The sequence below is a fragment of the Medicago sativa genome, chromosome 2 (genome assembly GCF_051527215.1).
Source record: "Medicago sativa cultivar Bolivia chromosome 2, Bolivia_mono, whole genome shotgun sequence".
Taxonomy (NCBI): Eukaryota; Viridiplantae; Streptophyta; class Magnoliopsida; order Fabales; family Fabaceae; genus Medicago; species Medicago sativa.
This window is the reverse complement of record NC_140750.1, coordinates 13,759,056-13,773,193: the sequence shown is the minus strand read 5'-3', so window position 1 is coordinate 13,773,193 and position 14,138 is coordinate 13,759,056.

Below are 14,138 nucleotides of genomic sequence, written 5' to 3'. Positions count from 1 at the left end.
TCTTGAATCTCATTGAAAGCATTAAGAACAAGAACAACAACAATATTGAATATAAATTGATAGAACCATATATTGCAAGATCAAAAGATTACATGTTTACAAGGATCAAGTACCTCACATCCCAACAAAGGGTATTTAGCTACACATCATCATGGAAGCCTTGCAAGGATGGATTGAAAAGGAAGGATTCATTACCCTTGTGATGTCTCAACAAAGAAATAAAGATCCAACTTCCAAAATCACTCTCACTCTATATGATCTACCTTATTTCTCCCTAAGAAATATCTACCTATGAAAACTATGAGAAAAACTAAGATAAGAACTAACTTAATATCTAGAAATGAGAGAAAATGAGCTTTTATACAAATCTGCAAAAGTCAATTTCGCCTGGCAGAATATTGCTCGCCATGGCGAGCTCAGTTTTCTTCACCAATGGGATTCTGCCACGTCACCAAAAATCAGATCAAACCGCCTTTCTTCGCCTTTTGCCTCGCCAGAACTTCGCCTGGCGAAATTTCTCGCCATGGCCATATCAGTGGCGAAGTGGCCTGGTGCTCTCTGGAAGTCCTCGCCATTTAGCTCGCCTTTGGCTCGCCATGGCGAGCTGGCCTTTGCCCAAATTTGTTGTTTTTGCACTTGCTTGATGTTTGGACACTCAATTCCTGCACAAATGGGTAGAGTAAGATGACTAAAGCGTAAAAGGTCAAAATTTCACTTTTCTCTCGGCTTTTCCCTGGATAACTTGTGAAACAAGTAACAAACGTGCCATAAATAAACATTAAAAGTACTACTTCCTGGCACTTATCACCATCCCTCCTTCCTCCCACCCTAACTCACATATAACCGCAACCGAACTTGGCTTGTTATTAGACAAGTCAAATAGGCGGTATTCAATTATATTTGTGTCATTGATCAAAATAAAATTTGATAATTGGTTTGGACTTATCAAAGTCCTCGAATTATATCCATATAAAACCCAAAGTGCCATAACTTGAACATAAGAAACCGAGCATAGTTCCACTCGCATCAAGGTTGCACCCTTAACTGCTCTCTACTGACCCAATGTCCCAAACGGCAGAGAAGTTTATGATTCGTGTACCTTAGACCATAATACAAGATACATAACTTCTATCATTTCAATTCCTTTGACTCTTGTTCTCTTACTCACTTAAACGTCAAGATATTTATAGGTACCCCAAATTGCATCACGATGGTGATGCTTGACATAAAGGTTTTGCAACTCGAGAGTTTACTTCAACACGTTTTGCCTAGGTAAACTTGACTCGTAAACTCAACTCGAGAACTCGTACGAGTTTACCTAAAATTAAAATTCTATAAAATTTATTATATGCAAGACATATATAAGCTAATATAATATTGTAAATAGGTCAATAGTGCAAAATATGACTAAATTACAAAGACAAATTATACCAAACTTGTAATACCCACAACGTGGCTTTCGATATCCCGCCAGTTGGATACGAAAGGTTCCCGCCAGTTGGAACAGGCACTATCCGTAAGGATGACCCCACGTTAATAAGAGGAACCGAATCACATCGGAATGAGAGGGATCCGGAGGCCGTGTAGGTATGGGACTACATGGTTGAAGGAAGACTTATAAGAATTGTTAGGTACTACCCATATCAACAAGATGCATCTTCTTTTCGGTAGCCCATTCCATAAGAACTCCACAGTTAAGCGTGCTTGGCTTGGAGTAGTATGGGTGACCTACCGGGAAGTTTCCCGGTAAACGTGCGAGTGAGGACAAAACACGCTGAAAAGACTCGTGTTGGTTTGTGGGGTTAGTCGGCAATCCTAAAAAGCAAGTCTGGGATGTTACAAAATGGTATCAGAGCAGACCTCTCCCAGTGCGGTGTGGTTCGGGGACGAACCAGGCGGAAGCTGGTGGGCATGTAACACCCACAACGTGGCTTTCGATATCCCGCCAATTGGATACGAAAGGTTCCCGCCAGTTGGAACGGGCACTATCCGTAAGGATGACCCCACGTTAATAAGAGGAACAGAATCACATTGGAATGAGAGGGATCCGGTGGCCGTGTAGGTATGGGACTACATGGTTGAAGGAAGACTTATAAGAATTGTTAGGTACTACCCATATCAACAAGATGCATCTTCTTTTCGGTAGCCCATTCCATAAGAACTCCACAGTTAAGCGTGCTTGGCTTGGAGTAGTACTAGGATGGGTGACCTACCGGGAAGTTTCCCGGTAAGCGTGCGAGTGAGGACAAAACACGCTGAAAAGACTCGTGTTGGTTTGTGGGGTTAGTCGGCAATCCTAAAAAGCAAGTCTGGGATGTTACAAAACTACCATAATAAAACGTTAGGCTAAATTATACCATGAGTCCTTTAAGTTTGAAGTTTGTAATAAATTGATCCTTTAAGTTATTTTGGTCACACATAAGTCCTTTAAGTTTGCGTTTTGTAACAAATTAGTCCTTTAAGTTATAAAGGTACTATTCAGTAAACGTTTCAGTCTTTGGGTTTGTAGAAAATGAATTGGGTTTTGAAAAAAAAGGCCAATTTTTTTTTTAGATGTAAACTCGGTAAACTCGGTCGAGTTTACACGAGTTACCGAGTGTTAACTTGGTCAAACTCGTCAAACCTTCGGATTTTACCAGAAATCGAGTTTACCTCAGAGTTAACATGATTTTGGTACCTAAAAACGTAAACTCGATAAACTCGTAGTATTAACACTCGATTTGCGAAACAAGGGACTAACATGGTAAATAACTCATTGTATCAACCATGTGTAGTGAACTCCTGTTTTTGGCGGTCTTTATAGTTAGTCGTAGGGAAACTATAATAGCAGTGGATAGGAGTAGAAAATTTATCAAAAGAAATGTATATATAGGTCAAATAAAGTGATTAGGCAGGAATACCAACCATAGTAAATGTGAATCACCAAGCACAAGTTAAATATTAATACTTACTAATTAAGTCAATGTAAAATTTCAATATGCGCCCACTAATACTTGAAATGAAGTTTACATCATAAACATGGAGTATTACTTACTATTATGTCAACGTAAGATTTCAATATTCACTTGCTGACATTATGTTTGTTGAGCATTATTAAAAAATGATTTTGATAAATTTATTTAGATATTTTTAAAAAAAAACTAAAATTGTAATTTTGTGTTTATATGTCCACGTGTAGGCTTAACTCAGTTGGTAAGGATATTATATTTTTTATGCAAGGGTCGGGGTTCGAATCCGGACACCCCACTTATTCATCTTAAAAAAAATGAATTTTTAACCACCAAACTACTTGATAGAAAAACATTTGTATAATGAATTTACTCTTGACATTTTCACATTTTAAGGCATTTTTTAGATTACTTTTCAAATTCTCTTTTCTTGAAAACCTACAACAAACAAATAAAACTTTTAAAAATGATTAGTTTATTTAGAAAAAATTGTGATTTTTTTATATAAAAAAACGGTAACAAACAAGCTCTCAATTTTAAACGAAGTTTTCATCCCAAATTTTGTTGAAGCTCTTATTGGTGTGGTTGGTTTAAGGTGATAAACACTAATTTTAAAATGATTGAGTTTATAAAATTGAAGTGATGTGGATACAAAATAAATAAATAAATAAGCAATTAAATTATATATTCAATCACTAAAATTATATAATCAATCACTAAAATGATTGAGTTTTGATTGTTTCACATAATTTGCTTGCCATGTAAACTATTTTAATTGTATACACAATCACTTAAATAGTACTGAGTCTATCTTTGATGTATACAAATCTAGTAAATAAATAATAAATAATACAAATACAGTTGCATATTCATTAATTAGTATAATACTTTAATTCTACTGTCATGTTAGGACGTAGCAATCTGAGTTGTCCATAAAAAACAATAGTCTGACATAGATCGAGAATATTGGTTTCGTTCATATTTTGCTGCAAGTTTTGTTTATCTGCACAGTTTGGTTGTTTTTGCACCAAGTAACAACAACCATTGGATTATACTGAAAATAAATGAAAAAGCAAATTGATTGATTACCTAGAGTATGAAATATGAATTGAACCACAACTTGCCAAAAATAAAATGAAATCAATTAAAAATGCAATGTAAATTGAATGTACAAGACCAACTCCTTGCTGATGTAGAAGATAATTTTTATTTTTAATGCAGTTAATTAATTATCTTATCAACAATGTCATGAACAGTGCAACTTTGCACTTCACGTTAATAATTGTATATACACTATACGCGATCCTTTTTTTTTTACAGTATAATTTATCATACATATGATTTTTTTATACCAAAAGTGACGTTATTAAAATATTGTAAAACATATATAGATATACATTTATTGTTATAAAAGGGTATGGTAGTAGTTGCTAAAGTTTTTTTTTCTTTTGCGAAAGGTTCAGAGCATACAAAATAGACGTAGTATGGGATGGTTAATGCGTCCAAAAAAGCAACTTTATTTTATGCATCTATATTTAAATAGTTTCAAAGTTTAATTAGATGAACTATAACGCGTATTTGACCTAAAAAAGGTACCACCTAGTGATGTAATTAGAAGAATGGCTACAAAATATTGGTTAGGAAATTGAGAACTTTAGACACGCAAGTAACTGAGATCACAAAGAAAAGAGAGGGATTTTTATAGGATATCATTAAGAAATATTGATTATCCTTTTCTTTTAGCAAAAGAAAGATTGATTATCTTGAATCCATTACAAAGTTACTCTTTGTGCTTTTGTTAATGAGCCTAATGATGGCTAAGCATTTAGATTATTTGTGGAAGCACTTTAGTTAGTAGTAGTAGTACTATTATGGTACGCTGGCTACTTGTGGCAAAGAAAAGAAAGGAACCTACGAATAGGATTCTTCTTGGTGGTTTAGACCACTATATTTGTGGAGTGTGGACTGCCCCAATCAGCTAGATTTTTTTAGCTAATGTTCCATTAATATATAAAATTTTGAGTGTGAATTATTTGCATACAGCTATGGAATGCAGATATTTGTGCGCAAGATATGAATACTTTTTTTAAAGGGGCAAAAGCATATCATAATTAACAAGAGAGATATTTTAATTTGGATCAAATAACTACAATTGATCCGAAGGAAAAAAGAAAAGAAAAGAGATGAGCCTCCTAACCAATATATTGTTGTAGTCAATTCTAAATTAATACAACAATTGTTGAATTCTATGACTAATAAATTAAAAAATATCTCATTTTAAAATAGAAAAAAAATAATAGGATTGATCGCAGTTCAAACTGATTCAACTCATGAAATAGCCGATGAATGATAATTGAAACTTTAGTTTTAGAGAGACTCCTGAAAAATTCTCCCCCAATCCTTAGGGTTTAGGTGGTGGTCTCCTTTATCCTCTTTGGCGGTGTTCTCCTTGCACCTCTTTGGGGACCAACTCTCTTTTTTTTAGGGGCATAGTTCTTTCCCTCTAAAAGTTTCTCTACTTATTTGTCTTGTTTTCATTTTAACAAAAAGCTTCCACCCTTAACCATTTTTTTTTCCTTTTCCCCTCATACTACCATCTATTTTTTCCATCGTTCCTTTGTCGTCTACAAACACAAAATGTACAATTCATGATAGCGACAAAATCAGAAATTATGTAATTTTAGGGACGGATGGAATAGTTTCGAAAGTATGACAAAACTAATCTCAAACACTTTTTTTTTTTGAGGGACAAGTCAGAAGTTTATATTGTAAATTCTATCACATATATTAAGAAGGGTTTTTCTATTAAGAAAAGTAGACAACATAAATTGTTGTAAAATTGCTATTTTTTATTTTCTTAACATATGTCTTTAAGGTGCAAGATTTTTTTTTTAAGAAATCTTCAAATACAAATTAGCAACTCTTGTAAAAAAAAAGTTGGCAACTCTTTATGTGCTATAATGTGTTTAATACTAGCATCGACGGATGGAAATCACGGAATAGTTTCGAAAGTATGACAAAACTAATCTCAAACGCTTGAATACACTAGAAATGGTCCTCTAAAAAAAATACTTATGGAAATTGAAATAAAAGTGTGAACACCATAACATTGAATTTCAAAATGATGGATAAGATAAATGAGCCACTTGAAATGGAAAATGAAGCGAAGTTGACCAAACATTATTACATGTTTATCACATCACATTTAATAACTAATGACCCTACAATGTTATTTGAAACCTTTGTTAACAATCCACGTGGGAGCAGCATATCCATAACATATAGAGTTAAACTTTTAAGGTTCACAAGCAAAAACATTCGAAAAGTTGGAGTATAAGGAAAAAATGAATGTGGGGGAAGGTAAAAAGCATCCTATTGTTTTTATTTTCCTTCATCATTCAACTGTTACTTTCACTATTCTTTAATCAATGTAGAGCCTTTTACACAGGGGACACTTTTTCAAAGATCTCAAGTATATTTCCCTTTTGATTTCACATGTGCACCCGAAAGTGGAGGGGTCAATTTTGTGTAGGGGTCATTTGTTTAAAACATAAATGTTGCTGGACATCTGATTTTTCTTACTCCAGTGCAACCTGTATAATCACATGCAAACTGTAATTAATTTTGTTGAGCATATCTTGAAACCGTATTTAAAACCCGTTCAAAAACGTTTTTAGTCACCAAAGAAATTACTAGGATTTAAAACGTTTCGTGCCACTATTTGAAATTGTGCAAACAAACTATCACCCGCATCGTCTTTAGGATAAAATAGCTGACTAAAATTGTGCGTGAAGACGTGTGTTTAGTGTGCATTGGTGTGTGCCAAGAGCATGCTGGCTTATGCATGCAAAACACTTACATGGTGAAGACATGTGCCGAAACAAAAAATTCTAAAAAATATTACACCACATATCCCATGTTGAGTGTTTCATCATCTGTTTACTAAGCTATGTACCCCCACAGACACACCCTTAAAAGTCTTACCTCCTCTATAAAAACAAGGCCGGTCTTAGGCATAGACCGGGATGCTACGACCTAGGGGCCATCCCAGTAGGGGTCCAATTTCTTTTTTATATGGGTGGGGTGTATATAGCAAGACTTGGTTTATTAGGAGTATATTTAGCAAAGTATATCAAGAGTCTGCTAACATTAACTATTGTGTTGTCAAAAAACAAAGATGATAGGCTGAACTGAAGTTTGTTAATGATTTAGCCCTTTTGATTTGATTTACTATATACACTCACATATTAAACATAACTTTCTATATAAACCCTTCCTATAAAATATTTTATGGGCTTTTTTTTTCCTAATAGTGTAACAAGAAATTTATTATCCAAGAAATGGGAAGAATCTTCGTAACAAAACAAATGATATTTTTGTTGAAAACCATCCGGCTTAAGACGCGTAAAACACTAGGAACGATCATGTATATAAACACTAGTGTAGTTTGGTGTAGAACCATCCGGCTTCTAGCAATCTTGGGTATGGTTAATGCTTTTTATAATGATTTTTTTTCAAGTAGTCTAGTGTTAAAACTCACACGTTTAAATATGGAGAAGTTGGGTGTCTGAGGCTCGAATCACGGTCCCTACATAATATGCAATATCTCTACCAACTGAGCCAAACTTACGAAGATAAAGAATAAAAAATTATATAAGTTAGACTTTTTAATTAATGAAACACATTTTATGGGTCAATTGTCGTTGACCCAAAGTTATTAAGAATGGTACGGTACTTAATTCTAACAAAATAAATGAAAATCCCTCAAAAAAAAAAAAAATCCCTCAAAAAAAAAACAAAATAAATGAAAAAAATGCAAGTATTTTTTTTCCTAATTTAAGGCCAGATACATAAACCATTGCTTGTATTTTGTTACGGATTATCTTGTTAAATTAATACAATAATAAATCCATTAATCCATCAATTCTTATTTAGCCTCCCCTAAAAAAAATCTTATTTAACCCTTCTTCTACAAAGCATTGCTTGAAATCTCAAAGAAAACAAAACAAAAGGCTCTCGAAAATGTTGAAACTTGTGTTGTTCTTGCTTGTTTTAAGCTATTTGGATCTAACATCCTCAGCTCAAAGATGCACGGAATACCACTTCCCTGTCCATAAGGTTTGAGTAATGATATTTTGACATCTATTTGATGACAACTTTGTTGACAACCTTGTTTTTCTCACTTCTTATTGGTCAAAAACAATGGAGAGAGAAAAATGAAGAGAGAGGATAACAACATCCTGTGAGTATGAGAGAGAAAGTTGTTCAAAAATTGTCAAAAAGTGGTTGTCAAAATATCATTTCTCATAAGGTTTTTGACAATTGTGAATATCTTCCTCATTTGTCCTTTTTCCTCCATTGGACTTATTCACAAGCCACAGGGAAATTATACATAGCATTTAGGCATACTAGAGTCACATCAAATAGGTGGGTTGCATGGGCTATAAATCCTAAAAATAACATCACCAATGCCATGATTGGAGCACAAGCTCTAGTGGCTATCCCTCGATCCAACGGTGCCGCAAAGGTACATACTTCCTTAATTACTAGCTATGCCACCCATTTGGAAGAGGGAAAAATTATCTATCCTTGCACTAGTTTGATTGCTACCTATCAAAATAGTGAGTTGATCATTTATGCAACTCTCACTCTTCCTATTGGTACTAAATCTTTGGTTCACCTTTGGCAAGATGGTCCTATGAACAAGTTTATGCTCGCCTCCATTCTAAGAAGGTTTTGAATTTGTTTTAATTCTCCTATAGTTAACTTCCATTTTCATGCAATTTCTTTAATAAAAATCTAGACATGTTATCTAAGTATTTTTGAATATTAAGACATGAGCTTGTGTAATTGCTATGAACGTCACATAATTATTATGAAGGCAATCTCTCTAACATACATTTGAGGATGGTTGAAATGAGAATTACACATGGCATGCTAAGCTCAAATACATATAGAAAATGTACAAGTGGCACTACAAGGAATATAAACATAAACAATTTTATTTATAGCATTTGTTCAATATTAATTATCATTTATGGCATCCAAAAAGTCAAAAACAAAATATGTTAATATTCTACTAACAGTTAAATATAAAGATAAACTAATTACATTTATTTGATTTATCAATTACATAAAAAATAAATATGAAAACGAGTTTAATCACTTTACATTGACGGGATAAAATTATTTTACACATGTATCCATTTGAATTGAAAGGAAACATAAAAAAACAAGAGATGAATATTTTTCGTTGATAAATATTTAAAAAAACAGCATAGTTCTTAATATATTAAAAATACGGGAAAAATAATTATCCCTCGTCCAAAAAACTTTGGACAAGTTTTGTCAATAAAAAACGCTGGACAAGTTAACAACTTATTACTAATAAATATTATAAAATCACGGGACATATCTTTTATTTATATAACAAATTATTTGACAAATCTAAAAAAAAAAAATGTATTTGACTCGAGTGTAAATTTATTTACTGGTTGGAACAAAAGAACAAGCTATCAAACTTTATTTACCTTCCTCGCTATATTATAAATGAGTGTAGATTTTTTTTCTTCATCTTACCGTTAAAAAAACAAATTTCAAACGTAAATAATTTATACAAGACAATTCAATAGTACAATACATCTGTTTTTTGTAGGATGTACACTAATACATATGTTGATTTTTTTTCTTCATCTTACCGTTAAAAAAACAAATTTCAAACGTAAATAATTTATTACAAGACAATTCAATAGTACAATACATCTGTTTTTTGTAGGATGTACACTAATACATATGTTATTTTTTAGTTGTGTCCGAGGTTTGAACCCCAGACCTTGCATATATTATGCATTGTCCTTACCAACTGAGCTAAGCTCACGGGGACATACATATGTTATTTAATAATATAATCTTGAGTCGATATATGAGTTATTAAAAAAATATTAAAAATTATGCTACTCTTATAATTGTGAAGAGAAAGAGTGTTGATTAGTGTATTTAGGCATATATGACGCTATTTCGAATTCAAATCTCCTATCTCCTATATATACATTCGAGCATAGTTTAAATAGATAATCAACATGACATTCCTCTTTCATCTATTTAAATCAATGACACATGTCATTATGTTGTACAAACCATACAAATAATTATTTTTTTACAAATATAAATAAAATAACATGGGAATCCTAAAAAAATACGGCACAACTATAATCACTGAATCCTAAAAAAATAACATGGGAAAAATATTTGTTATTGGTAAATATTATTATTTTTATGAAACAAAGGTGATGCTAGATGTTCCCTAAAAAAAAGTGATGCTAGAAGCATTATCCAAATTCATTAAGGAAAAAAAAATTAGAAATACGAAGAAAGAAAAGGGAAACTAGATCAACACATTTTCAAAAAGACATAATCCAAAGTTATGCAAGCCTAACTTATTTCTTATGTAATCTAGGTTAATGCTATTAGGAAGAGAAGTGAACAAACAAAAAAATAAAGGACTAAACAAATGTTAGCTAACCTCTATGCGCATGAGTTACTTTCTATATGAATTAATTGATAAATATTAAGAAAACACTAGACAAATATTAAAAAACACAAGAAAATATTTATAACTCATACATAAAAAAGTACGGGACAAGTATTTATCAAAAATTTTAATGAAGTTTTTATAAAAAAAAAAACATATGACAAATATTTATTATTGATACATAAAAAATTATGAGTCAAATATTTTTCATTCTTTTTGAAGGAAAATATTTTTCATTTTTATAATCGAAGTAAAAATTAAATTAAAAGAGAAGGAAGTACAAGACTAAGGAGCAAGGACATGACCCAATAAACCACAAAAGCAAAACCCAACAATTCAGTACAAAAATGGTAATAAAAGAGAATAACCTAAACAACCACTACCACAAACAATCCACGAACGCACGTAGGGGTGCAGAATCAAATTGCAAATAAACGCAGTGTGAATTTTTTAAGCATTTAAATAGGCGTATGGATCGTCTGCCAACATAGAAAGGACTCAAGTTCCAACAACTCCCTAGCTTCTAAGTATTAGTAAGCCATAAACCCCCTTTCGAGCCAAAACAACCAATTACGAACCGAATCCACAGATTCACGGTGGTCTTGAAACTTCAGCCGAAGTCCAGATCGAGGGATGAACAAACAATAGAAATCTATCACAGTTCACCAACGACGCAAGAAGCAACCATAGAGGATAAAATCTTTTAAGTATGATGAACGACTACTACCGTCAATACGGAGCATCTACGCACCTAGCCCTTTGAAGCAACATCAATATAAAACAAGTCATGTTGAATCAAGATATGCATCCAACAAAACGACGCTAGAACTAAATAACCAAGATTTTCAATCAAAAAACCAGATTCAAGATTTTCAGACCAAATCACAGAGCCAGGACAAAGCCACCACCCATCTTCATCTCCACGAAACAAAACAAAAACAAATGTCAAAAACACAAACGAAAAAAACATAGCAAAAACCAGATCGAAAAACTCATGATCTGACATAATCCATCTCAAAAAACTAACTCATAACCGCGTCAATGTCAGAGCAGTACAAAGACAACGACGACGTTAAATGAACCAGTGACCACAACAGAATCAACTCACACCAAGACTGTGAGAGGACAGTCGGGGTGACGCTTCACCGACGATGATCTACAACGCATAAATATATTTTTCTTTTATGCACAAAGACACGAGACATATATTTATCATTAATAAACATAAATATAATATGAGACACATATTTGTCATCATTGCGGCAAAAAAGATACGGACATATTTAAAAATTCACGGGATAAATAATTTTCATCAACAAATAAAAAAAATAAAACAAGTTTAGATTGAAAAATAATGGTCTATCACCCGTGCATTGCACGGGTTAACACACTAGTTAATATACATGATGTGATTGAACTTATATGGTTAATAAACTTTTGTTAAAGATGAATTATCATAAGAATCGTCGGAAGAGCACAAGTTTAAATCCTGGCTATAATATTTCTTGGTCATACATTACTTATCGACAAAATTACACCAAATCTCCTTTATTTTGTTTAGTTGTTGAAAGAGGCGTTCAAGGATTTGGATCCATTGAAGCCAGCATCAAATTTTATGGATTTTATAAATTTAGGTTTACTGAGATTTTGGGATTTTGAATTTTAAGTTTAGAAGACGATGAAAAGTAAAGATATTCAAGCAACTTAGATGTGTATTTGGGTGACCATTTTTTTTATTTAATGAAGAAGATGGGCCTGAAGATGTACATATGCTATATGAATTTGTTTATTTTTTTTTAGTAAAAAATATTCAAGAAAATAAAGTTATTAATAAAATTATTTTTTCAATATTTTTAATTAAAAATTATAAAAAAGATTAATTTGTTCACACTATGAGAAAAAAAGATAAAGGATGTAAATATTACAATTAAATAAGATAAAAGATCTCTAATATAATTTTAACTTACTTATCTCTCAATCAAACTCTGAATAATTATTTTCCTTAGTAACGAGAAAACTAATAAAGAAAAATTATGAAAGACCATACGGTGTTCACATGCTAAAATTAATTTTGGGGGGGATGGTGGGTTTGAACTGAGTTTTTTTTCTTCATGAACCAAGTAATAAAAACATTTTGCACAAAATAAGAAAAATAATTTGGTAAACTTCTTCAATAATCTAAAATCAAGTCATACGGTGAATATTTGTTAGAATAGATTAGGACTGATTCTTTTGGTATGGTTTTTCACGATGTACTCTCATATGGATTGTACCTGGGTTAGGTCTCATGTCCCCCAGACTTTGTATCTTTCTTTTTATTTTAATTTAATTTTCATTTTGCTTAAAAAAAAAATCAAGTCATACAAGAAAATAAGTTTTCTTTTATTTTCGTTAAAACATGAGTGCAACACATGGCTTAGAGTAGTGCGTTGAGCCCTGAGTTGGAGTTTTAAACTTAATCTTTCTTGCATTAACATTTTATTTTGTGCTTGATTTTATCCTCTATAACTTCTGGAACTTAAGTTCGCCTCATCATGTCAACTTGTAATCTTAAAATCGAGAACAAACAAAAGTATTGAACTTAAGTTCAATATTGAATGGCTTAGATTCCATGATTGTATCCTTTGTGGCAATCAAAGAACTGTACCTTTTGCATCAGTTTCTACTTTCTATGTTTCATTTGCAATTATTTATTAATATCACTCAATTTTATTGTAGGATTTGTTGTTACTGTCGAATATTTTTGGATCAAACAAATTTTTTTATGCAATATTTTTAGTTTTGTAAAGTTTTTTTTTTTTTTACAAAAGCCTTTATAAAGTTTAGTTTCTATAAAATAATTTGTATTTACTTTTTATAAAAAAATAAATATATTTTGAATCTCTTCTATTAAAATATCGAAACAAAAAATAGATAATGATAAAGATTTCTATAAGGATTAAATCAAAATATTTATATTTTATTGAGGCTAGTGGAAGAAGATAAGGTTTTTTTAGCACATCGTAAGATTCTCTTTAGGGGTGGGTATGGTTTAGTTCGGGATAAAAACTGAACCGATTTGAACTGAACTCTTTGTTAAATTTAAAATAATTGAACTGGACCGAACAATTTGCATTTTGAACTGAACTGAATTGAAGTTTTGTTATTAGTATCGTTGAAAAAATAATAAAAAACTAAACAAAATCGAATTTTAGCTACCGAACTAAACTGAACTGTTTCGAATTGAACTGAACTGTTTTGAATCGAACCGAACTGTTTCAGTTCAGTTTCAAAATTGTTAGTAATAGTTCAGTTTTTTTTTGTTTGGTTCGGTTTGGTTCAGTAATTCGGTTCCATTTTTTTGCTCACCCATAGTAAAGTTGTCTTTGATATAAACATCAAATTCTATGATAGAATATTTTCGAACACTCCGATATCGTGGAGTATTATCGGATACATATTGTATACAATCGTTTTATACCACCTCTCAAAAAAAAATATTTTATACCATAACAATTTTTTATATTTAATTATTTTAAATTGAATTTAAATTCTAAATTAACCTTTCCTACAAGATATTGATATCTGACCATATTCTGGAGTATAAAAAAATTTGAAAATTATACAATAAAACAAAATTATACCGTCATAGTCGTATATAATATAATTGAACAAAGAAG